The sequence below is a fragment of the Bos javanicus genome, chromosome 28, assembly GCF_032452875.1.
Source record: "Bos javanicus breed banteng chromosome 28, ARS-OSU_banteng_1.0, whole genome shotgun sequence".
NCBI lineage: Eukaryota > Metazoa > Chordata > Mammalia > Artiodactyla > Bovidae > Bos > Bos javanicus.
Genome location: NC_083895.1, coordinates 16,840,124 through 16,867,586, shown reverse-complemented (window position 1 = coordinate 16,867,586; position 27,463 = coordinate 16,840,124). Strand labels below are relative to the sequence as shown.

Sequence of the window (27,463 nt, the reverse complement as noted above, 5' to 3'; positions counted from 1 at the left end):
TTCACAGAATCAACATAAAATGCATGAAACTCCCCGTAATCTAAATTGCTGACAAGATTAAGGCACATTGATCAAAGTAGCAATGATAAGGTCACAGTCACGTGATAGATGCAGAGCTCAGTTAAGTGCCTGGTGGGCCTGGTCATTCTCCCTTTGCCACTCTCCCCAGCCCAACCCAATGTCACCTTCTTTGCCCTGCTCTGTGCGCCAGAGGCTGACCCTGGGTGGGCAGCATCTTCTGGACTCCCTCAGTGCCTGGCTTCTGCCTGGCTTTGGCCAATGATAGATGCCACCAAGAAATCTGAAAGCAAAGAGAGAGGTGGGAGTATTCTCTCCACACGCACCTGGACTCTCTGTCTCTGGCAATAAAACAAAATCTCTTCCAAATTCCAGCTCCCGCTGGGTGATCCCTGCTTTGCAGGTTCTGCTCTCCCAGGCATTGGTAACACTAGATCTTCCTTTTATTACTTAAAGCCCAGAATCAATAATCACTGCCCACTGTCCAGTCTGGGTGCCTCTTGTTTACTTGTAGGACACACTTGTAGGATTTCATGAGTGAATTTAAATGTGGGAAAGGGTCTTAAACTGTCCTGGAAACATGAGGGAATTTCCTCCTTTTCTTGGTTGATACCTTTATAGAGAGTCAACTATGTCCCAAGCACCATACTTGACCCTTGGCTAGAGTAAGCTGTGAACTAGCAGAGTAAGGGGCCAAGCATGCATCCTGGACTTATCTACCTGTGTTTACCTGTCTCTGCCTCTGCTTTGGTGCCTCACCTTGGGCAGCTCACTTAACCTCAGGGGGCCTTAGTTCCCCAACTATAAAAGGAGTGAAAAGTAGTAGTTGCCCTATGAGATTCAATGAAATGATTGTAATAATTACTTAGAATAGAGCTTGGCAGAGTAAGGCAACTGAAGAATTTCAATTATCTGCTATAGCAAAAATACTGCCGATACTTCGAGCATGCATTCGTTCCTTTGCTTGTTCGATCCTTTCTTCCTTCAACAAAAGCTCATTAAGTGAAGTTCTGTTCTGCTGCTGCCACTGTGTTCTAGAGAACAGTGATGAACAGGACTCTTCTGGTACCTGCTCTGAGGAGGTTATAGTTTTGCTACACAAACAAGACAGTGAGGACATTACAGATGCTGTCAGTCCAACACCTGGAGATACACTGAGGGTTTTGGAAATGGTATGCATAAAGATGTAGGTTCCTTTTGGTTATGGCCTTGAAACCATGCAACACAGGGCAGAAGGATGTAAAGTGGATATATATGTACACATACACACACACAGAAGGCATGTACATTCTATACAATTTTACATTTCTGATTTCCATTTTCATGAAACAGGGTAGTGGTTCAGAGCTTGGATGCCTGGATTTGAACCCCAGCCTACCCATCATTGGGCTTCCCAGGTGGCTCAGTGGTAAAGAATCCACCTGCAATGCAGGAGCTGCAGGAGACATGGGTTTGATCCCTGGGTGCGAAGATCCCCTGGAGGAGGGGATGGCAACCCACTCCAGTATTCTTGCCTGGAGAATCCCAAGGGCAGAGGAGCCTGGGGGCTACAGTCCATAGGGTCACAAAGAGTCAGACATGACCGAAGTGATTGAGGACTCACACATGTACTGCTGCTGCTGCTGCTGCTGCTAAGTCACTTCAGTCGTGTCCGACTCTGTGCAACCCCATAGACGGCATTAACTGTGTGATTGGGGGCAAGTTATTTAACTGCTCTGTAGTTCATTTTTATCATTGACAAACTGGGTAATCATAAGAGCTCTTCCTTTTTAGGTTTACTGTGAGCCTCAGATGAGTTATTACCATTGAGAAGGCAGTCCTCCATTAGCTCATCCAAGCCTTGATGCATTTTTCTAAGGTAGATTGGGGAGAGCACAGGCTTAGCCATCAGCCAGACCAGGGCTTGAATCGGACTCCATCACTTACCTACTGAGTGACTCAGCAAGTAACTTAACAGCTCTGAATTCCAGTTTCCTCATCTACAAAGTGAAGATAAGGATACAAGACTACAATAGATTACTTTGAGGAGTCAATGAGATAGCATAGTTCTTGACGATTACCAGGCACTTAAAGAACAGTATTCACCTCTCTTTCCTCCTTCCTCTAAGATTTAAAATTGTTTAAGCCAGATAAATTATAAAAGAAAAGGCAAGAAAAAGATGAACAGTACTCTGGAGGACTGCAAGAAGAAAGTGATATAGTATGTTCTTCAGGTAATTTTTGACATTTGAAATTGTGTCCTTTTCAGTAAAAGCTCTATAAGCATGAGGGGAAGGATTTATCCACTTCTATCTACTTTTTTCTGATCTTTTATCAGTTAGAGCATCAGTCCTCAACTTTTTTGGCACCAGGGACCAGTTTTGTGGAAAACATTTTGTCTACAGACCCTAGGGTCGGGGGATGATTTCGGGACCTGGTTTCCCAGATCATCAAGCATTAGATTAGATCCTGCTAGAGGGTGAGTGAGTGAAAGGGAGTTAATAGAATGATCTTTAGATCTCTGAGCTATAAACATGCTAAAGTCTATTTGTGTGCGTGTGTTATTTTTATGTGAAAGTGTAGTGTCTATGTAGCTGTGCTGAGTTGCTCTGTCGTGTCTGACTCTTTGTGACCCTATAGACTGTAGGCTGTCAGGCTTCTCTGTCCATGGGATTCTCCAAGCAAGGATGCTGAAGTGGGTTGCCATGCCCTCCTCCAGGGATCTTCCCGACCCACGTATTGAACCCGTGTCCCTTGAATCTCTTACGTCTCCTGCGCTGGCATGCAGGTTTTTTACTGCTAGCACCATCTGGGAAGCCCTATGTGGCTGTGCTGTCATTCATAAACAGGGGACGAACAAGACTTACAAAAGAAACCTGCCCTGATGTACTAACATAAGTCGGGAACAGAAGTCCAGTCAGCCAGGCAGGCGGTGGACCTGCGTCTCAGGGGCTACCCTCATCCTAACCCTTCCCTACCCACTGATACCTGCCTCTGCCGGCATCTGTATTTCTGGCTTCCTTGCTGGGCTGATTTTAGGTTAATTTCTCTATCTTACCCTCCAAAAGCTTAAGGCAACAGATAGTCTAAGAACTGGGGAGCTTAGAATATTACACCAACCACAGACTTCTTAACAAATGCTCCGTAAGGACAACACAAGACAACAGATGTCTTCCTTCAGGGCACCACTTCTGTATCATTTTTCCTTAAATGCTTTCCCTTAGGTCTCTTTCTTCCCAAGGGAGGCTCATTTAAATCCAATTTATTTCACGATCCACCTTTTTCTCTCACTCCATCATGTTGAAAGTACACCAACTTCTAGGCCCAAGAGAAACTCAAAGGGCAGGGGCTGCACAGAGCAACAATGTTGAACTTGTCTGACCCTCACCTCTGAAGCAGATCTTGCATCTTTACTTCACTGGGAGTAAAAACTCTGGGTGGTCAGGAGGTCATTTTGGTCTTTACCGACTGAAAGTTTTAGCAAGTAACATCATCCGCAAAATGGAGCTAACATACTTGACCACTTGAGATTGCTTTGAGGAGCAAAGGCGGTAACCCGTCTCTGTCTGCCACACCTGTTCCCCACCCCACCACTCTGACCTGGGGTTGATCAGGAACTCATCCCTGGCTTCTCTGGGTCAAATTCCATTCATAGGTAAAGTGTCGGGTTTGGACTAGATTTTTGAGTTCTCAGTATGTCTAAATGCTCTGCTGAGGTATGACTGAATAATAAACCTTCATCAGTGGCAATTTTCACATTCCAGCCAGGCAATAATCCCTTAAACCAGGTGGCTCCCCCCCCCCCATCCCCTACCCCATATCCCCTGGAGCCAGCTTCCATGCTCCCAGTTTGCATTCTGCCCGCTTCATTCACAACATTATGAGTCTGGACCCTCAGCCATTTGAGTTTTTGACTCCTGGGATTCGGTTTTACACTAAAGTTGGAACCATGCTGCATGGAAGAATGAGCTAATTTTTGCTTCTTAGGTGATAGGTGTGGACTGGCTGAGCAGATAGGAGAATGCTGATTACATCCTCTCTTTAAAAGAAATCTGGGAACTTGGTGAAGATGAGAACAGGGACAGAGCAACTTCAGAAGCCAGCTGGTGAACAAAGAAATATTTTTCAAGCAGGGTCTCCTTGTCCCCCAAATATAATTTCATACATTTTGATCGGGCTTCCTTGGTAGCCTAACAACAAAATGCATTGATTGGTTCAACCAACTGTTAAGATGACATTTGCTCTAGTAGTTGGGGGTATCTGAATCAAAGAAAAAACTTTCTAAAAATACCTTTTATTGAAATATATAGAGAAAAGTACAAAAATTATCAGTGTACAGGTCAACACATTATTACAAAGTGAATGTACTTGAGTGTGGTTGCAAACCAGGTCAAAAATAGAAGAGGATAAGAAGTCCCTATTGGATCCCCTCTCCTCAGAAATAAATTTTTGATGGTGTTGACATCACCACCTCTCCATTTTTCCTTCCAGAAACTTTCTAGGACCACCTTCCTATTATTCTTACTGTTACTCCCCGACTCCCCTCCTTAATCTTTCTTCATCTTTAAAGTGAAAGTTGCTCAGTCATGTCTGACTCATGGTGACCCCATAGACTGTAGCCCACCAGGCTCCCCTGTCCATGGAATTCTCCAGGCAAGAACACCTGTGTGGGTAGCTGTTCCCTTCTCCAAGGGATCTCCCCCACCCAGAAATCAAACCCAGGCCTCCCACATTGCAGGTGGATTCTTTACCATCTGAGCCACCAGGGAAGCCCAAGAATACTAGAGTGGGTAGCCTATCCCTTTTCCAGGGGATCTTCCCGACCCAGCAATCAAACCAGGGTCTCCTGCATTGCAAGCAGATTCTTTACCAGCTGACCTACCAAAGAGGACAAAACAAAGTAATAATTAACCATTAACTAATAACTGGTCATTCTCTTCCCCATTGGGCCTTCCCTTGGTAGCTTGGCTGATAAAGAATCTGCCTGCCATGCATGAGACACAGAAGATGTGGATTTGATCCCTGGGTTGAGAAGATCCCCTGGAGGAGGCCATGGCAACCCACCCCAGTATTCCTGCCTGGAGAATCCCATGGATAGAAGAACCTCGTGGGCTACAGTCCATGGGGTCACAAAGAGTAGTACAGGACGGAAGCAACTTAGCACGCAGGCATGCACTCTTCCCCATGACCTGAATAGAATTCAGTAAACTGCAGGGAAACGAATGGTGTGAGGCAAATAGATGGAATACTATTTTCCTGTCTGTAAGAACATTCACCAACGTGGCCAGGGTCCACAGGTTTTTTTTGTTGTTGTTGGAACTTTCATCTCATAGACTCTTTGATGCAGAAAAGATGAAACAGGGAGGCTAAGGAAGCTTATGCAGCTTCATTTGGACTTCAGAAACCAACCCTTGGCAAGGTGTAGAGTCTTTGTCTAGGTCAAAACTAGAGGAGATTCAGTGTATAAAGGAAATTTGCATCTCAGTGGTGGATGGTCACAGCCCTCTTTGAGAAGCTAGTAGAATGTATAGTGTCCCTTCTCAGAAATACCTATATATACAGGAACACAAAAATTGCACATCGCTTTAGGAGGTTGCCACAGCTGGTAAGCACTAGATACCTACCTATGGACTGGCCCCAGTCTGCTGCGGAGACTGGAAATCTCAGCGCCATGCCTGTTACCTTTTAACTGAAGACAGGAGAGTATCTTCAGTGCAGCGCATCTACCTTATAGACAGAACGTGCTCAGACGCAGCCTCTCTGCTGCAGCACACTTTGTGCACTACAGGGGCGCCCCCCTTTTCCTTGGAACTGTCACAAAGGACAGCACTTGGCATCCTCACTCCTCACTGCCCAGGAGCACCGACTCCTCAAAGTTCTGGTGCCCGTTTCTCTGGGATCGCTGCCAGCTCCGGCTAGCAGGGCGCCCGGCGGCCCAGGAGCCTGGGAGACCCGGGGGGCACTCGCACTCATCTCCACACTCGGGCTCGCTCCAAGTGCGCACGGTCCGGACCCGCCGGCGCGAGCACGCGGTGGGCGGCGGGGGCGCAGCGGCGCCGGGGACGCGCGAATGTGCGCACCGAGAGGGCGCCTGGCCGGCGGTGCCCAGCTCTCCCGCGGCTTCCGTGGCTCCGGGCCGGGCCGGGGCCGCGGCCCCCACACCGCCCTCCCTCCGCCCGGCCGCACTGGCCGGGCTGGGAGCCGCGAGAGCAAGAGCAGCGCCCCTACCGCCCGCTTTTCCACCTCCATCTCCTCTGCCTCCTCCTCCTTCCCCCAGCCACCCGCTCAGTCACAACCGGTTCAGACTGGCCAGGGTGCCCCGCAAAAGAGAGAGACCGGGGGGAAACCACGAGAAATAACTTCCCAAGGAGAAGGAGGGCGAGAAGGTGGAGCCCACTGGAGGGGCCGGCTCCCTCCCTCCATGTGGCCGCCGCCGCCGCTGCCGCGGGGCTCGGCGGGGGCAGAGGGCGGCGGCTCCCGGGGCAGCCTGTAGCGGGACGAATTGCCCAATACTCCGGCAGGGGCTGGGGCCGGGGCCGGGGCCGAGCCCCCGGATAAATAGCCTCCCGGCAGGCCCGGAGCTGCCGGGGAGAGCGGCGGCCGCGGTTCTCCCCGCACCACCCGCCTGGGCAGTGCGCCCTGTGCTGCGCCCCGGAGACGCCGCTCGCTGCGGCCGGTACCCAGGTAAAAAGCTCGAGCTCGCGGGGAGGGTCCGGGGGTCGGCGGTCCCCCGTCTGCCTCCCAGAGGCTAGGAGAAACTCTTCGGTCTCCGAGCGGCCGGAGGCGGCGGGGGCGACGCTGTCATCTGGGGCCAAGCAGCTCGGAGCCGGTTTCTTGTTTGGAGTGTGTGCGGGGGAGCTGAGAGCGTCTTCGGGGTGTTCGCGCCCACCGCGTGACAACTCCCAACCCTTTGGTAGGGTGCTGCCCTGCAGCGGGCCAGTTTCCCCAGCGCTCTGAGGGCGGTATTGTGCACGGAGTTGGACGGGAGAGAGGGAGAAAGGAGGTCCTGTGCCCTCGGATTGAGTTCGGGTTAGAGATCTGCGCCGGGACTGCTGGTGGCAGAGCAGGGTGGGAGTTGGGGGGGAAGCGACTCAGGTGAGCCCCTGTTTCCCAGGGGGCACGAGGCCTCCAAGTGCCCTGGTTGGGAGCTGGTGCACGCAGATGACCCCGGGAGGGTCTCACTGGGGCGCCCAAGGGTTCCAGGCGCGGCGCCAGCTTCAGCACCGCGGGGTCAGCTCGGGCGAGCGCAGGAGGCACGGGCGCCTCGGCAGCCTGGACACAGAGCCGGAACTTGCGAGGACCTGGTGTTTCACGCTCCATCTGTGGCTCACTCTAGGTAACCACCTCTAGCTTCAGGAGCTCCTAGAGGGTTCGGAGAGAAATAATAAACGCTTAAAAACTTGGTCATCAGAAGTAGATCAATGCTTCTTAGGTTGCCATGTCTAATCCAGCCCAAAGCAATCAATATATCCTGGAGGTAGGGTAGGATTTACACTAAATAGACATACTACTTACACAGTAAGTTATTTAATATCTTGTGTTTTTGGATCAGTGTCTTGGGTCACAGTTAGTTTGGATGTATTTTTTTAAATCTTGAATTATCTGGATAGTAGCTCAGGTTGCAGGTGAGTTCCTCCCAGCAAATCCTGTTAATTTGATATGTCCTAACAGTTTATCAGATTTGAGTTGGTTTCAGCTGTGAGAAATTGTTCTGGCTGGTTCAGGCAGAGGACTGAGGAAGCCCGACAAGATTCTGAAGTGAAAGCACCAATTATTCATTTCTAGGATCACACCTTCTTTGTAAATACCTTGTGGATCATAACAGGGTTATCCATGTCATTGCTAGAAAGAAATGTATTTCTTTTCAGGCCCTAGAAGTGGAAATTACATAATAAAATAGCTGAACCTGCAATTTTGCAATAACTCATACTTGTAGCAGCACTGACTGCCCAAGAACACACTTCTCTGTTTCTTCCCTTTTGTGTGTGGGCAAGAGGGGGTAACAAGGACCCTTTTTCTCTGTGGGATGCCTATAGGGAAAGACAAAAGATACGCAGAGGTAGATCAGGACACTGGGAAGCCTTCTCTAGTTTCTGACTGAGACTCTGAAAAGATGGTGGTGATATGTGCATTGATTGGTGTCTGAATCTGTATCAAGGCAGAGCTTGGTGCTTTGGGTGTGGTTCTGGTCATAAAACTAGAGCAAGAGAATGACAATTAGATGTAGTTAGCTTTTCAAGCTTTATTTTCTCACCTGATATTTTGAGCCTGCAATTTTTTTAGTCTTTCTCTTGAGCGAGTCATTACTTGAACTTACTTCATACAATGCAATTGGGTATAGAAAGCCAGTGGGTAGGTACAAAAGAAACAATGGCTTGCTTGCTTAATTATTGCTTTACAAGAAAGTATCACCTAATGACTTTAATTTTAATTAAAGTTGGCCAGAATGCATATATTTTGAGCTAGCTGGCCTTTTCTTTGGGAGGTTCTTTGTAGACATTCGAGTGTTCCCTGCAGATAATGAGCTTGAAGTGTGACTTAAAACTGAGTTCAAGGAAAGAACACATGACCCCTGCCTTCAAAGCATTTAGTCTGGTGGGAAAGATAGGCCTGTTTATAAATATCTATAATACATGATAGTAAAAATGTAGTCATATGGCAGTGACATCAATAGTGTATGACTGAATGGCAGAGAGGTTCATTCAGGGTTAAGAAATGAGAAAAGTTATGTGGTGGGTGTGGCATCTGACCTAAGACTTGAAGAAGGAAGAGGATTTCCTTGATGCAAAGGAGGGCTGCTGGAACAAGCATGTTGCATGGAGGTGTGCAAGTCTGGTGTGTTCAAAGGTAGCAGAGCAGTTTGGAATGGCTGGAGTCTGGAATTTTAGATAAGACTGGGAGGTAGAACGGGGCTAGATTATAGAGATGACAAGCCATGGTAAGAAATTAAAGTGTGATTGAACATTATTATTGTATTTATACTAACAGGGTTAACATCCTTCACTGTAGTTTATTCCTTGAAGTTCAATTTTGTGAGCTTCCCCTAATAAGTAAATGAACAAGATCTTAATAGCATTTACTTTCTATAAATGTGAAAGAGTAATGTGTTTTCAATGCTTTATTCAAATCCAACAATGATTTCCCCTGAATTTGCAATCTTGTGATACAACAACTTTTAGTTTGATTAAAACTTTGGATAGGAAAATACCCCCACTTTCGTGGGTCAATATGCAGAGTAAAGTCACTTTCTGTTCACTGTTTTGATTATTGACAGTAATAATTATTATTAATCTTTATTAAACATGACATATTAAGTGAGCTACATACCTTCTTTTATCTAGGGAGACATAATTTTAAACTTATTCTGAGAATTTCTTTTTGGCCTCATTGCACAGCATGTGGGATCTTAGTTCCCTGACCAGGGATCAGTCTGAAGCCCCTGGCATTGAAAGTGCAGAGTCTTAACCACTGGACCACCAGGGAAGTCACATTGATCTCTTGATCTTGAGAATTTTAATAAGGTCACTCACCTAAGTAAATGGTAGAACCAGGTATTGAACCCAGGAAGTTTGTCTTGATAGCCCATTCTTTGGGCAGGGGCATAATATATGTTAACTGTTATTCACAGTAATTAGAAATTGGGCCTGCTACCTGTAGGAGAAGTTTTTCTCTGTTTTTCCTTTGCATCCTCATTTCTATCATTTTAATTTTATTTTTTAATTTATATAATTGCCATATAAAATATTACTTTTAGGTGTATAACATGATGATTCTAAATATATATATACTGCAAAATGGTGACACAGTAAGTTTAATTAACATGCACCACCGTAGTTCTAATTTCTTTATGTATCTGATGAGAACTTGAGGATTTCCCTGTAGCTCAAATGGTAAAGAATCTGCCTGCAAAGCAGGAGACCAGGGTTCAATCCCTGGGTCGGAAAGATCCTCCGGAGAAGGGAACGGCAATCCATTCCAGTATTCTCTCCTGGAGAATCCCATGGACAGAGAAGCCTGGTGGTCTACAATTCGTGGGGTTGAAAAGAGTCGGACACTAACACACACAACAGAATGAGAACTTTTAAAATTTACTCTTTTGGCTACTTTCAAATATATACCACAGTATGTTACAGTCACTATACTGTACATTATCTGATTATTTTTACTTTATAGGTTCAGTGATGACCCATATTTCAGTGTTTTAACACATCTTCAAACTTGTTTCTTAAATTAATCAGTCTATTTTGGGCTGTGCTGGGTCTTCATTGCTGCGTGGGCTTTCTCTAGTTGCAGCAAGCAGGGGCTACTCTCTCGCTGCAGGCTTCTCATTGTCCTGGCTTTTTTTTTTTTTTTTTTTAACTTATTGCAGAAAAATGGGCAACAGGGGCTTCAGTAGTTTCCGCTTCTCAGGCTCTAGGGTACAGGTTCAATAGTTGTGGCGCATGGGCTTAGTTGCTCCAAAGCATGTGAGATCTTCCAGGATCAGGGATCAAACCTGTGTCTCCTGCATTAGCAGGCAGATTCTTTACCTCTGAGCCACCAAGGAAGCCTCATCTTCAAATTATTATATGATCTTGTGCTTTTATGACCCACTCAAAAGAAACTCTTAAGCTCTTTGAGAAGAGATGGGATATGAGATGAGAAAAACTTTAGTGAATCTCACAGCCTTAAATACAAAGATGCAGTTCAGTTCAGCCGCTCAGTCGTGTCCGACTCTTTGTGACCCCATGAATCGCAGCACGCCAGGGCTCCCTGTCCATCACCAACTCCCTGAGTTCACTCAAATTCATGTTCATCGAGTTGGTGATGCCATCCAGCCATCTAATCCTCTGTCGTCCCCTTCTCCTCCTGCCCTTAATCCCTCCCAGCATCAGAGTCTTTTCCAATGAGTCAACTCTTCACATGAGGTGGCCAAAGTACTGGAGTTTCAGCTTTAGCATCATTTCTTCCAAAGAAATCCCAGGGCTGTTCTCCTTCAGAATGGACTGGTTGGATCTCCTTGCAGTCCAAGGGACTCTCAAGAGTCTTCTCCAACACCACAGTTCAAAAGCATCAATTCTTCGGTGCTCAGCCTTCTTCACAGTCCAATTCTCACATCCATACATGACCACAGGAAAAACCATAGCCTTGACTGGACGGACCTTTGTTGGCAAAGTAATATCTCTGCTTTTCAATATACTATCTAGGATGGTCATAACTTTTCTTCCAAGGAGTAAGCGTCTTTTAATTTCATGGCTGCAGTCACCATCTGCAGTGATTTTGGAGCCCAGAAAAATAAAGTCTGACACTGTTTGCACTGTTTCCCCATCTATTTCCCATGAAGTGGTGGGACCGGATGCCATGATCTTCGTTTTCTAAATGTTGAGTTTTAAGCCAACTATTTTACTCTCCTCTTTCACTTTCATCAAGAGGCTTTTTGGTTCCTCTTCACTTTCTGCCATAAGGGTGGTGTCATCTGCATATCTGAGGTTATTGATATTTCTCCCAACAATCTTGAATCCAGCTTGTGCTTCCTCCAGCCCAGCATTTCTCATGATGTACTCTGCATATATAAGTTAAATAAGCAGGGTGACAATATACAGCCTTGACGAACTCCTTTTCCTATTTGGAACCAGTCTGTTGTTCCATGTCCAGTTCTAACTGTTGCTTCCTGACCTGCATACAGATTTCTCAAGAGGCAGGTCAGGTGGTCTGGTATTCCCATCTCTTTCAGAATTGTCCACAGTTTATTGTGATCCACACAGTCAAAGGCTTTGGCATAGTCAATAAAGCAGAAGTAGTTGTTTTTCTGGAACTCTCTTGCTTTTTCGATGATCCAGCAGATGTTGGCAATTTGATCTCTGGTTCCTCTGCCTTTTCTAAAACCAGCTTGAACAGAGGAAGAAATTGAGGAATTATTAAGATTAGGGGCAGTAAGTTCTCTAGGTTCTCCCAGGGCTGACTGGCCTCTTAGAGCAGCAGACCAGGGTGGGAAGTGGGGAGGGCACAGGTGAAACTCCAAGGCAAGTCAGCCTTGGTCCTGTGAAAGGGTGAGGAGGGAGTGGAAGGAGCTGGGGAGAACATGCCCATTCATGAGGCTCGGAGCTACCCAGTTCCAGCCAATTTTTATGTAAGAACAAGAGCCCAGTGTTGCCAGATCTTCAAGAAAATCCAGAAATTCAGATTTTGATGGGAAAACATTGGCAATTCATTCAACATGGCTAAAAATAAAAGAAAATAAGAATTGAGCAGGCCAAACAAAACACCTCTAGAGATCAGATTTGGCTTTTTTGCCACTAATTTGCTAGATGACTTCCAAGCTTTCTTCTGGTTTCAGACTTCCATGATCCTACACTCAGTCCATCTGATCTCTAACCCACTTCTTCTGTACTGACACATATTCCAGTACTCACCGGATCTAAAGCATGATAGCTTTGGAAGATCTCTTTGGTGAGTGCTGGACCATGATAGATTTATAAGGCCTTTAAGATCAAAGAATGCCCTTTTTCGATGGCCATGCTGTTGACATAATTCAGAGGCCCCGGCAGTTAATTGCTTGTGTTAATTATCCCTTTCAGGGACAGTTAGTTTGGTTTAATTCCGGGACCCAGAGCTGTTTCTCTAAATATTTTCCTTCCTGTTCTTTCTTCTCACTCAAACGTAAGAAGATAATGACAGCTGGAAAATAGATCCTGGTTTTCACTTGGACAAGGTGTATTTATAAGCTTAGTTTTTTCTTTTCTTTATTTTTTGCCATGCTACTTAGCTTGCAGGATCTTAGTTCCCTGATTAGGGATGAACCCAGACCCCTGGTCTTGGAAGCTTGAAGTTCAAACCACTGGATCGCCAGGGAATTCCCAATAGGCTTGTCTTACAGTGCTTAGACAAATCTTCATCATCTTTACCTGAGCAAGAGTCTGCCCTGTAGTCTGTCTCTCTTCTTAATCTGGGGATGTTCTTCAGTTGCAACAAGGTGAATAAGTTAAGAGTTTGGCTCTTATGTGTTAATATGGAAGTTTAGGGTTTTTTTTAAAAGCATATTTATATGGATCCCCAAAAATAAAAATGAGAACAAAAGTAGTGGACTTGCATGTGATTCCAATCTCCAGTTCTTTTGAATAACTCATTCCTGGGGGAACAGTACAGTTAAATTCTATAATATAATATTTTTAAAGCAGAGTTTCATGAATGTGATGAGCTAAGATGTATTCTTTGCTTTATGCTAATAAGCTGCTTTACAAACAAGTGGGCCAGCCTCTACCTGAAAAGCTCAGAGCAGATACTGACAACAGGAAGGAAGCATCTGAGTAAAAGAAGCCTGGCGTTTTCAGAGAAATCACAGACCTTACTGTGACTGAGCTGACAGAGAGGACCAGAGGAAGGCTGTCAATGACAGTTGTGAGCCACACTCTGTCCTTGTCCCTGCTCCAGTGGTGAGTTGACCCTCCCTTGCACCTATGGGAGTTTGTCAGCCAATCCTGGATGTTTATCATTTAAAACAAACCTGCAAGAATCAGGTAATTGTCTGATCATTAAAGACATACCATCTGATCTTATACTGGTAACAACTTTAAATTTAAAAAGTCGATTCTATGTTTACCCAAGTATTTGGCTAGCCTTTCAGGTTTAATGATGGAGGCAGGCTCTAAGCCCTTTGGAGGAAGGAACCAGATCCACCTTTCATCCACAACACCTTCCAGATACATTCATTTTCTTCAAAATACATTCATTTTCTTCCAAATACACAAATATCTCCCAAATGTACTCAATTCTTTCTGTTGAATGAAAGCTGTATGGTTAATCATTTTGATATACAGGAGATTTAGGTCAGTAGGCTTTCTATGCATTCATTTACTCATTCATTTCATAAAGACCTGTTGAGCCTTTACTATGTGCCAAGCGCAGTTCTTAATGCTAGGGATGCAGGATAATCTTCTTGGTTACATACCTTAATGAATAATAACATATTGTGATAAATGTTGTAAGAACAAGATTGCCCAAATTATTGTGAAACCTTCGAGAAGGAATGACCAACTGTTGAAGGGTTTGGATGGCATCAAATAAGAGGAGACATTTAGGCTAAGTCAAGAACTGATGCTTTTGAACCGTGGTATTGGAGAAGACTCTTGAGAGTCCCTTGGACTGCAAGGAGATCCCACCAGTCAATAAAGGAAATCAGTCCTTAATATTCATTGGAAGGACTGATGCTGAAACTGAAGGTCCAATACTTTGGCCCCATGATGTGAAGAGCTGACTCATTGGAAAAGACCCTGATGCTGGGAAAGATTAAAGGCAGGAGGAGAAGGGGATGACAGAGGACGAGATGGTTGGATGGCATCACTGACTCAATGGACATGAGTTTGAGCAAACTCTGGGAGATGGTGAAAGACAGGGAAGCTTGATGTGCTGCAGTCCATGGGGTTGCAAAGAGTTGGACACGCCTGAGCAACTGAACAACTTGAAGCAGGAGTTTCAGAAAGGATTACAGCCTCTCCAGCAGCTGGTGGGGAGTGAAGAGTCTAAGGCATGCAGGAGGAGAGGAGCATGGCTTAAGGGATGAATTGTGACAGTGGTTTGGAGAGCCCAGGTTTTGGTAATCCTGCAGAGGTAGTTGGGGCTGAATTGTTGCAAATCTTTAGGGAAAATAGAAAGAATCAGGTAGCTAGCTGGGTATTGAAAGATCTAAATACCAAATGTCATATGAACAAAATACATATTTGTAAAACCAGTTTTTATTTTTTATTTATAATTTTTTATAATTAAAAAATTTTATTTATATATTTTTGGTTGTGCTGAGTCTTGTTGCTGCACGGGCTTTTCTCTGCAACTATGCAGACAGCAGGGCTACTCTCTAATTGTGGTGTTCGGGCTTCTCACTGTGGTGGCTTCTCTCGTTGCAGAGCGCAAACTGTAGGGCACACGGGCTTCAGTAGCTCCAGCTCCCAGGCTCTAGAGCACAGGCTCGATAGTTATGGTACACAGGATTAGTTGCTCCATGAAATGTGAGATCTTCCCAGATCAGGAATTGAACCTGTGTCTCCTGCATTGGCAGGTGGCTTCTTTACCCCTGAGCCACCTGGGAAACCCTATTTATAATTTTTGGATCACACTGTTCATTGATGCCTGGCTTGAATCTCCATGAGGGCAGGAATAATCATCTTTGATTTTCTTTTGCACTTCAAAGTTAAACATCACAGTAAGGACATTTTTCTTCTCTGGATGCATAGAAGCCAGGAAACATTGAGTTGAGGAATGATTAGGAAATGAGAAAGTGAAGGGGAGGGAGGTACTCATTCAAGTTTTTCTAAGAAAACCTTTAGAACATGCCACAACAGTAACAGTATTGGTAAACATTTGCTCTGTGCCAAGTATCAACGCCTAGTATTTCATAGAGATTATTTCGTATGTTCCTCATAAAATTCTATGACAAAGGAGTTCTTCCTATCCTATTTTCATTTTATAGATGAAGAAACTGAGGTTTTTTACCTTGCTTAAATTCACATGGCTAATGCTCTGCTATTAATTGTGGTCTAACCTCAACTAGGTACCCAGGTTGAACATGGACCCTTCTGGACTAGGGGCTTTCAGTGTTTTTGACTGTGACTCATAGTGAGATTTATTTTACAGCCTGACCCTGCCAGCAAACACAGGCGCACATGTAAACTGAAGCCAAGTCTCTCAAAGTAGTGCTCAACCCTTAGTAGCGTGCAGGAGGGCTTATATTTGCTACTGTAACCGATGTTATTCTAGTCTGAATTTCAGTTTTTTAAACATTGCTGCTCACGACCGACGATGTACTACAGAGTTTGGACCACACCCCTCTAGCGCACTAGCTACTTTATGTTGCTCCCTGAACTATATAGCTTAATATCTTTTTCTATTAACATCAGCAAACATTTATTCAGTGCCTACTGTTTGCAGAGATGTGGAAGGAACATAAAGAACATATGGTATCCCTTAACCCCAAGGAATTTTCAGTGTAGTGAAGGGAAAGACAATTAATGGCTAATGATAAGGCAGACCAGCAAAAAAAAAAAAAAAGAAGAAGAAGAAGAAGAGAGGCGCAAGCCATGTAGAATGGCTTGTGGAACATAGGAATAATGATGGATATTGGTGTGTGTGTGTGCTGCAAGAATGTTAAAAGACTTTTATGAAATAAATAGAAATGTCTTTGGTAAAGACTTTTAGGACTTAGGGCCAAAGGAGATCTGAAGACCACAGTATTCTGTGTATTGTTCTCAAAGGTCCTTGAAATGGTCAAGCTATCATTATTATGTAGACATTAGTTTGTCCACTATAAGCCCTTGAAGGATGCTAGCATGTCCAGTTATGTTAAAGAGTATCCATTAAAAAAAGTTTAAGATAACTTCCCAAAGTAAAAGAATGCAAACTTATGAACCATTTATGAACCTCCATTAGGTGATCAATCCTAGGGTTAAATGGAGAGAGAGAGCCTTATGTAGAATCTAGCAAAAATTCTGTGGACATTGGAGGTAGAAGGAGGGTTATTAATACTTTTCTAATTTATCTTACGTAGATTAAAAAGATAACATCTGAAAATCCTGGCACTGTGTCTGATACATAGAAAGTGTTCCATTTAGTTCCGTTCAGTCGCTCAGTCGTGTCTGACTCTTTGTGACCCCATGAATCGCAGCACGCCAGGTCTCCCTGTCCATCACCATCTCTTGGAGTTCACTCAAACTCATGTCCATCGAGTCGGTGATACCATCCAGCCATCTCATCCTCTGTCGTCCCCTTCTCCTCCTGCCCCCAATCCCTCCCAGCATCAGAGTCTTTTCCAATGAGTCAACTCTTCACATGAGGTGGCCAAAGTACTGGAGTTTCAGCTTCAGCATCATTCCTTCCAATGAACACCCAGGACTGATCTCCTTTAGGATGGACTGGTTGGACCTCCTTGCAGTCTAAGGGGCTCTCAAGAGTCTTCCCCAACACCACAGTTCAAAAGCATCAATTCTTCAGTGCTCAGCTTTCTTTATAGTCCAACTCTCACATCCATACATGACCACAGGAAAAACCATAGCCTTGACTAGATGAACCTTTGTTGGCAAAGTAATGTCTCTGCTTTAGAATATGCTATCTAGATTGGTCATAACTTTCCTTCCAAGGAGTAAGCGTCTTTTAATTTCATGGCTGCAGTCACCATCTGCAGTGATTTTGGAGCCCAGAAAAATAAAAATAAAGTCTGACACTGTTTGCACTGTTTCCCCATCTATTTCCCATGAAGTGATGGGACCAGATGCCATGATCTTCGTTTTCTGAACGTTGAGGTTTAAGCCAACTTTTTTACTCTCCTCTTTCACTTTCATCAAGAGACTTTTGAGTTCCTCTTCACTTTCTGCCATAAGGGTGGTGTCATCTGCATATCTGAGGTTATTGATATTTCTCCCGGCAATCTTGATTCCAGCTTGTGCTTCTTCCAGCCCAGCGTTTCTCATGATGTAGTCTGCATATAAGTTAAATAAGCAGGGTGGAAATATACAGTCTTGATGTACTCCTTTCCCTATTTGGAACCAGTCTGTTGTTCCATGTCCAGTTCTAACTGTTGCTTCCTGACCTGCATACAGGTTTCTCAAGAGGCAGATCAGGTGGTCTGGTATTCTCATCTCTTTCAGAATTTTCCACAGTTTATTGTGATCCACACAGTCAAAGGCTTTGGCATAGGCAATAAAGCAGAAATAGATGTTAGATCAGTTTAAATAACTAAAATCAGTCAAGTCTTTCAATTTAGGCTTGTCTGGCAAGAGGATCAATTATGTAAGCTAGTGCTGTGGTCCACTCCTTTCTGTTAGAAGCTTCACATTGAGATCACCTGGAGCCCTTTAGCAATCTGGCCTCAAGCCCAGAGATCCTGTTTTCATGTGTCTAGAGAAGTCTCAGACATTGGTCATTTTTAAGCCCCTAAGGAACAGCCAGGTTTGAAATGAAAATTGTTAGTTGCTCAGTTGTGTCCGACTCTTTGCGACCCCATGGACTGTAGCCCACCAGGCTTCTCTGTTTTTGAGATTCTCCAGTCAAGAATACTGGAGTGGGTAGCTATTCCCTTCTCCAGGGGATCCTCCCGACCTGGGGATCAAACCCTGGTCTCCTGCACTGCAAGCAGATTCTTTACTGTCTGAGCCAACACAGCCAGGTTTGAAATCCCCTGAAAAGTATATGCTTTAATGATTAGAAACATGCTTGTGTGGAGATACAACCTTAAAATTGGGTCCTTTGTTTGCTTTTTTGATGCTCACAGAGTCATCACCTTTTCTTAAGAACTAGTTTAGAAAACAAGATCTTAGGTATCTTTATGGTCACACCTCATGGCTTTCGGGATGTTAGTTCCCTGACTAGGGACTGAACCCTCACCCTTGGCAGGGAAAGTATGGAATCCTCACCACTGAACAACCAGGGTGTCCTCAAGATCTTTGGTACATTTGAAGTCAGAAAGGGGTATCTTTGAACTGGGGAAGAGTAGAAAACTGGGTATGAAGACTGTCAAGGTGAACTTGACTTCCTGCAGCGCTCAGGAGACAAAGGAATTGATTTTGTCCTGTTATCTTTGAGGATACATCTTCACCTCCATTCTACCAACAAGTACCCTGGTAACTGGAGTAGCATGCGGCAAAGAGGCGTGCATAAGTTACATAGCTCCCTGAGTTGATAGGAAAAAGAAGGAAGGAAATGAAAGAAAGGAATGAAAGTAAGCCTCTCTCTGACTTCAGTGGCTCTTTGTTTTGTCTTCCTTGGGCTGTTGGTGATCTGATGGCTCTTTGGGACCTAAGAGCAGACTGTCATTGTCACTGGGGTCTTTCCTCACTGAGACTTCTCTCTTCCCTTTTTTTAAAAAAGTTTATTTTATTGAAGTATTGGTGATATAGAGTGTTGTGTTCCTTTCTGTTGTACAGCAAAGTGCTTCAATTATACATATATATCTATTTTAATTTTTATTTTTGTATTGGTCCATGGGGTCACAAAGAGTCGTACATGCTGAGCATGCACACACACACACACACATTTATTTTTGGCTGCACTGGATCTTTGTTGCAGTGCTCGAGCTTCTCATTCTTGTGGCTTCTCTTGTTGCAGAGCGTGGGCTCTAGGCATATGGGCTTCAACATTTAGGGCACAAAGGCTCGGTAGTTACAGCTCCCAGGCTCTAGAGCACAGGCTCAATAGTTGTGACACATGGGCTTAGTTGCTCCATGGCACGTGGGATCTTTCTGGATCAGGGATTGAACCTGTGTCTCCTACGTTGGCAGGTGGATTCTTTACCACTGAGCCACCAGGGAAGCCCCTGCCTGGAGATTCTTGAAGCTGCTTTTTCCAGGTCTTTCCCTGCACTGCTCTGCAGCAGCAGGATGGCATTATGGGTGGTGAAGTGATGCTCTAGAGGCAGTGCACCCAGACTTGGCCATCTGGGACAGTGGGAGAGATGGGAAAAGATTCTTCCCTCTTCTATCTGGCAATGTGTGTGTTTGCCCTCTCTGGAGCCGTCAGGGTGAAATTGCTCCTTCTCTGGCCAGAAACCAGCCAACAGGTTTTGGGCACCTGCCACATCAAAGGGTGGGATTAATAGCGTTGCCACCGCCAGTGGGGACAGCGCCAGATGTCACAAGTGAAGAGGGAGCTTGCAACCATTCATTCCTTCTTTTTCCTTCTTCTACACTCCAGGGGGCTTTAGAAAAATGAAAGTCATGCTGTCCTGAGATGGTCCAATTATTCTGCTCTCTTGTTTGGTAAACTTTTGATTCTTTGGAGAGAGATGCTGACTTTTCTATAACTTTCAAGTCACTTAGGTGCATTAGCATGGTAGGCGTGTTTATTTATTTTTTGCATTGTTTGATATACTTTCTTATACCACGTTCTCTTCTTTTCATTAAAAAAAAACAGATAAATGGATGTAATCATCTTTTAAATTTTTTATTATAGACAGTGATCCTCTTCTGCATTTTTTCTGCAAGCATTTATAGGAAATCAAGAAACTAACTTTTGCCATGGTTATCATTGCTGTAAGAATTTTTGCTTTTGTTTCTATTTGAAACCAACATAGACCTGATGATCAGTAGAGATTTAGGTGTGGGGCTGAGTAAGCTTTGTCTTTGACAGGGTAAATGACAGAGTAGAGTCAAAGGACAGCCAAGTGCTGGATGCTGCACTGGGGTGGTGGGCTCCAGGCAGAGTTTCCACTTGCTCAGTTCACTATCGCCAACTGCTTATCTTCTTCTCTGTCTCCCTTACCTGTGTCTTTCTTCCACTGGGGGGGAAGATGGGACGGTTGGTCAGAAGGTGTTCTATCCTCTAGGACAGTGATGCTCAGCCTAGCTACACATTAGAGTGGCTGGAAGTGTTAGGCTCCACCCCAGAGCAGGCTGGTGGTGGGACCTGGCATCAGGGATATTTAAAAGCTTCCCAGATAGCTGCAGTCCATGGGGTCGCTGAGAGTCGGACACGACTGAGCGACTTCACTTTCACTTTTCACTTTCATGCATTGGAGAAGGCAATGGCAACCCACTCCAGTGTTCTTGCCTGGAGAATCCCAGGGACGGGGGAGCCTGGTGGGCTGCCGTCTATGGGGTCGCACAGAGTCGGACACGACTGAAGTGACTTAGCAGCAGCAGCAGCAGATGATTTTAGTGTAGTCATGGCCGAGAATCACTGTGGTTGGGCAGCAGTTTTCAGGGTGTATCTGTGGATAACCTGTATCAGAATCATTGGGTGATTTTTTTTTTTTTTTGGCTGCACTTCGAGGCTTGAAGGATCTTGGTTCCCTGTCCAGGAACTGAATCTGGGGCCATGGCATTGAAAGCTCTGAGTCCTAACCACTGGAATGCTGGGAGTTCCCCATAGGGTGACTTTTTAAAAATGCAAATTCTGGAATTCCTAAACTTGAAACCAAATCAAGTTTTAACAGGAGTAAACACGGTTTTGAATCATTCCAAATGCAACCTGCCAGTATCCAGATCTTGGTTTCAAGGTCCTTAGTATTAAGAAATAACTAAAGATTAAGAAATAACTAAAGATCAAAAAGTCTTAGAAGCCCTAGAGTGAGAAATGATTCAGTAACTAGTTGATCTCAAATTCTGGTGTGAGTAACTAGGAACTACTTCTGAGAAAGTGGCTATCAAGTCCCCAGAAATCCTTTATAGGAATAAAATCATAGCTAATGCTTAGTAAAATGTTTTATTGTGTACCAGACACTGAGATTTGAACTTAAAATTTTTTTTATTGGAGTATAGTTGATTTACAATGTCGTGTTAGTTTCGGGTGTTCAGCAAGGTGGATCAGTTATACATATAGCTACTCTTTTTTTAGATACTGTTCCCATATAGGCTATTACAGAGTATTGAGTAGAGTTCCCTGTGCTATACAATAGGTCCTTATTTTTTATCTATTTTATATATAATACTGTCTATATGTCAATCCCAGTCTCCCAATTCATCCCTTCCCCTCTTCTCCCCATAACCTCAAGTTTATTTTCTACATCTGTAGCTCTATTTCCATTTTGTGGATAAGTTCATTTGTACTCTTTTTTAACATTCCGCATATAAGTCAACTTTGTACTTTAAACTCATTATTTACCATTTTCAGTTCAGTCACTCAGTTGTGTCCAACTCTTTGTGACCCCATGGACTGCAGCACGCCAGGCCTCCCTGTCCATCACCAACTCCCGGAGTTTACCCAAACTCATGTCCATTGAGTCAATGATGCCATCCAACCATCCCATCCTCTGTCGTCCCCTTCTCCTCCCGCCTTCATTCTTTCCCACCATCAGGGTCTTTTCAAATGAGTCAGTTCTTCAAATCAGGTGGCCAAAGTATTGGAGATTCAGCTTCAGCATTTTACAGATGGGGAAAACTGAGGCTCACAGACATTAAGTACTTAGCTCAAAAACATATGGTAAGTACTGTAGACTGGTTCAGAACCAGATATACATGTGATAACAAAGCTCATGTATGGCATCATGGATGACATCACCGATTTGAAGGACTTGAGTTTGAGCATGCTCCAGGAGTTGGTGGTGGACAGGGAAGCCTGGCGTGCTGCAGTCCATGGGGTCGTGAAGAGTTGAACGCGACTGAGCGACTGAGCTGAACTGAATAAAGCTCATGACCTTAACCATTCCTCAGTTCCTTCTGCTGTGCAACCAGATACTGGCAAAACCTCTCTTCCTCTCTACCCTGTCTTTATGGTGAAACTAAGAGGAAAAAAAGGAAACTATCAAACAACTGAAAGTATTAACTTGCTCCTTATCATTTTCTGTACATTCTTCTATACGTACACAAAGCAGCCAGGGATCACTGACGTTTACTTTAGAAGCCCTGAACCTACATTTTATTTTCATTGCTTAGATTCTGCTTTTATGATGTGTAGTCATTCCTGCACTTGAACTGGAGCTTTGTTACTGCTTTATTTGAGGAGCTACAATGCAAACAGAATAAGCAAAGCATAATCTCCTGATTTTATTGCCCTTGTTTAAACCTGTACCTAGGTTAGAAATCTGGGTGTGATCAGGAGTGAACTTGATGCTCTGACTTAGGAAGTGACCGTGTCTGCATTAGTTAAGTTACATGAAAGAATCATGACCTGGAGGGGTCATCACAGAAAAAAGAAATCTGTGTGTGTGTTGGGGGGTGTGTAGGAGGGGAGGGAACCTCACGTTTATGAAAGACCTTAAACAGATATTGTTGATTTTATCTCCAAATCAGGTCATAGAGCAGTCATTGGAACCATATGTGTGTTTATAGCATTAATAATTTGTCTTTATAAAGTCAACTTTACTGAGGTATACTTTATATACAATAAAATACAACAGGTCCAAGCACACAGTATGATGAATTTTGAGAAATATATTCAGTTGGGGTTTGCATTAATTTTTTGACAGCTTTATTAAAACATAATTCACAACCTTATGATTCACCTATTTAAAGTGTACAAGTTGATGGTTTTCAGTGTATTCACAGACATGTACCACTATCACTGTAATTAATTCTGAAATATTTTCATCAGCCCCCAAAAGAAACCTTATACCTGTCAGCAGTCATTTCTCTTTTTCTCCCGACTCTTTTAGTCCTAGGCAATGACTCACCTACTTTCTGTAGACTTGCCTGTTCTGGAAGGTTCATAGAAATGGGAACCATGTAATATGTAGTCTTTGGTGATTGGCTGCTTTCCCTTAGCTCTTAATACAGTGTTTTTAAGGTTCATACATGTGGTAGCATGTGTAATACTTCATTCCTTGCTGAATAATATCATTGTGTATGGAAATAGACTCACAGAAATGGAGAACTTGTGTTGCCAAGGGTAAGGGTGGGGAAGGGATGGATTGGGAGTTGGGACTATCTGATGCAAACGATTATACACAGGATGGTAAGCACCAAGGTCCTATTGTATAGCATAGGGAACTATATTCAATACCCTGTAATAACAATAATGGCAAAGAGTATGAAAAAGAATTACACATATACGGAAATGCTTCATTGTAAAACACTTCATTGTACAACAGCAGCACTTCATTGTCAACCAACGATACTTCAATAAAATGATTTTTTTAAAATTAAAGAATAAAACAACCTACCTCCTCAGTTAACTTGGAGACCAAAAGCTAAATACAATTTATAGTAAAGAAAAAATTCCATTGTGTAGATATACCACATTTTATTTATTATCAGTTGTTGGATATTCAGGTTGTTTCTACTTTTTTGGCTGATAGCATTGATTTCTTTTAGGATTCTTTTTTATAAGGACCATTTTTAAAGCCTGTTGAATTTGTTACAATATTCTTCTGCTTTATGTTTTGGTTTTTTGGCCGCAAGGCATGTGGACTCTTAGCTCCTGACCAGGAATTGAACTCAGATTGCCTGCATTGGAAGACGAAGTCTGAATCACTAGACCATTAGGGAAGTCCCCTAGCACTGATTTTTAAAGAGTAAACCTTTAATAGATACCTTGATTTTTAAATCCTCATTTAGGCTTTTTTTCCTTCACTAATATGCCAGGAGTATAAAGTAGCTCGGACTTGCCAGGTGGTGCTTGTGTTGAAGAACCTGCCTGCCAGTGCAGGAGACACAAGAGACCTGGGTTCGATCCCTGGATTGGGAAAATCCCCCATGGCAACTCCCATATTCTTGTCTGGAGAATTCATGGATAGAGGAGCCCTGGTGGGCTATAGTCCATAGGGTCACAAAAAGTCAGATACAACTGAAGCGACTGAGCACGCATGCAGGAAGTCCTCCCTTGACTACTGAGACAGTCTGATTAAGGTCACAACAACTGGATTTACAGTTGTACTAAAATTCTTGTTTGGAGTTAATTCTCTTTTATAGCTATTAATACTGTGGAAAATGCATATAGAATTGTGCTGCTGCTACTGCTAAGTCACTTCAGTCGTGTCCAACTCTGTGCGACCCCATAGACGGCAGCCCACCAGGCTCCCCCATCCCTGGGATTCTCCAGGCAAGAACACTGGAGTGGGTTGCCATTTCCTTCTCCAATGCATGAAAGTGAAAAGTGAAAGTGAAGTCACTCAGTCGTGAATGACTCTTAGCGACCCCATGGACTGCAGCCTATCAGGCTCTTCCGTCCATGGGATTTTCCAGGCAAGAGTACTGGAGTGGGGTGCCATTGCCCTCTCCATATAGAATTGTAGATATAGAAATATATATACATATGTATATATGTTCATGTGTGGGCTCAGTCTCTGAGTTGTGTTTGACTCTGTGACCCTATGGATTGTAGCCCGCCAGACTCCTCTGTCCATGGGATTCTCCAGGCAAGAATACTAGAGTGAGTTTCCATTTCCTCCTCTAGGGGATTTTTCTACCTAGGGATCGAACACATGTCTCCTTCGTCTTTTGCACTGCAGGCAGATTCTTTACTGCTGAGCCATCAGGGAAGCCCTAATATATATGTGCGTGTATCTGTATAAAATAAGGATAACTCATATGGTTTTACAAGGAGTTTTAAAGTTAATTTACGAAGACAACATGTAGTTTCTTTTTCTTTTAAAAAATAATATTGATATATAACAAATTATTTTACTTTAGAAATCATAAACTGTGCTGTTTATGAAATGTCACTGGTAAGTGTCAAAACTGATCCAACGACTATTACTTTTGAAGGACTAACATTGGTGTTCAGTTGGTTCAGTTCAGTTGCTCAGTCGTGTCCGACTCTTTGCAACCCCATGAATCACAGCATGCCAGGCCTCCCTGTCCATCACCCACTCCCGGAGTTCACTCAGACTCACGTCCATCGAGTCAGTGATGCCATCCAGCCATCTCATCCTCTGGCATCCCCTTCTCCTCCTGCCCCCAATCCCTCCCAGCATCAGTCTTTTCCAGTGAGTTAACTCTTCGCATGAGATGGCCAAAGTACTGGAGTTTCAGCTTTAGCATCACTCCTTCCAAAGAAATCCCAGGGCTGATCTCCTTTAGAATGGACTGGTTGGATCTCCTTGCAGTCCAAGGACTCTCAAGAAGTCCAATTTCTCCAACACCACAGTTCAAAAGCATCGATTCTTCGGCGCTCAGCTTTCTTCACAGTCCAGCTCTCACATCCATACATGACCACTGGAAAAAGCATAGCCTTGACTAGACAGACCTTTGTTGGCAAAGTAATGTCTCTGCTTTTCAATATGCTATCTAGGTTGGTCATAACTTTTCTTCCAAGGAGTAAATGTCTTTTAATTTCATGGCTGCAGTCACCATCTGCAGTGATTTTGAAGCCCAAACATTGGTGTTAGGGTTATTCTATTCGAAAATATATAAATCAATACACAGGAAGTTTACGTTTTTGACCCAGAAGAAACTTACATTATTTTAAAGCTTTATGCTACTCATAAATTATCAAAAATCAGTCATAATAGTTTTGACACTCTTGTAACTGCAGATGTTACACTTCTCACCCCTAAAACACATCATAGAACTAAAGTGCTTGAGAAATAGGAAAGTGAAAGAAGATGTGAAGTGATAGGAGAAGTCAAGAACTAGGTACAGGCATCATTACTTATACATCTTTTTTAAAATTTTTAGATAATAAGACTTTTAAAAATGGAGACAGGGCAGAGATGATGAAGGACAGGGGAGCCTGGCATGCTGCAGTCCATGGGGTTGCAAAGAGTCGGACACGACGGAACAACTGAACTAAAACAAATAGTTGATTTACAATGTTGTATTGGTTTTGGTTGTACAGAAAAGTGATTCAGTTTTATACTATATATATAATATATATGTATAAAATGTATATATATACACATATAAATATGTATGGAGCATTCAGAGTCAACAAAAGAGTCTGAAATGCAGTGCTTGGGTACAATCTCAAAAACAACAGAATGATCTGGGTTCCTTTCCAAGGCAAACCATTCATCATCATAGTAATCCAAGTCTATGCCCCAACCAGTAATGCTGAAGAAGCTGAAGTTGAATGTCTCTATGAAGACCTACAGCACTTTCACCAACTAACACCAAAAAACAGATGTCCATTTCATCATAGGGGATTAGAATGCAAAAGTAGGAAGTCAAGAGATACCTGGAGTAAAAGGCAAGTTTGGCCTTGGACAAAATGAAACATGACAAAGGCTAACAGAGTTTTGTCAAGAGAACACACTAGTCATTGCAAACACTCTCTCCCAACAACACAAGAAACAACTCTGCACATGGACATCACCAGATGGTCAATACCAAAATCAGATTGATTCTATTTTTGCAGCCAAAAATGGAGAAACTCTATACAGTCAGCAAAACACAAGACCCAGAGCTGACTGTAACTCTGACCTTGAGCTCCTTAGCAAAATTCAGGCTTAAATTGAAGAAAGGAGAGAAAGCCACTGGGCCATTCAGGTATATTATACAGTGGAAGTGGCAAATAGATTCAAGGGATTAGATCTTGTAGACAGAGTGCCTGAAGAACTAGTCAGGAGGCAGTGACAAAAACCATCCCGAGGAAAAAGAAATGCAAGAAGGCAAAGTGGTTGTGTGAGGAGGCTTTACAAATAGCTGAGGGAAGAAGAGAAGTGGAAGGCAAGGCGGAAGAACTGAATGCAGAGTTCCAGAGAATAGCAAGGACGGATAAGAAGGCCTTCTTAAAGGAACAGTGCAAAGAAATAGAGGAAAATAATAGAATGGAAAGACTAGAGATCTCTTCAAGAAAATTGGCAATATCAAGGAAGCATTTCATGTGAGGATGGTCATGATAAAGGACAGAAATGGTAAAGACTTAACAGAAGCTGAAGAGATTAAGAAGTGGCAGAAATACACTAAAGAACTATACAAAAAAGGTCTTAATGACCCAAATAACCATGATGGTGTGGTCATTCACCTACAGCCAGATATCCTGGAGTGTGAATGACGTCAGGTGGGTCTTAGGAAACATTACTACGAACCAAGCTAGTGGAAGTGATGGAATTCCAGCTGAGCTATTTCAAGTCCTTAAAAATGATGTGTTGAAGTGCTGCACTCAATATGCCAGCAAATTTGGAAGACTC

At 43.6% G+C, this 27,463-nt stretch overlaps 1 protein-coding gene across 2 annotated transcripts in view; it reads left to right on the top strand.

Annotated features, from left to right (window-relative positions):
- Positions 1 to 6,256: 6,256 nt before the first annotated feature.
- SLC16A9 (solute carrier family 16 member 9) overlaps positions 6,257 to 27,463 on the top strand; it is an 83,747-nt gene continuing 62,540 nt past the window's right edge. For both annotated transcript variants that reach the window (XM_061405041.1, XM_061405040.1), the window contains exon 1: positions 6,257 to 6,681. The gene's annotated coding sequence lies outside the window, so the exon portion shown is untranslated. The remainder of the gene's footprint in view (positions 6,682 to 27,463) is intronic.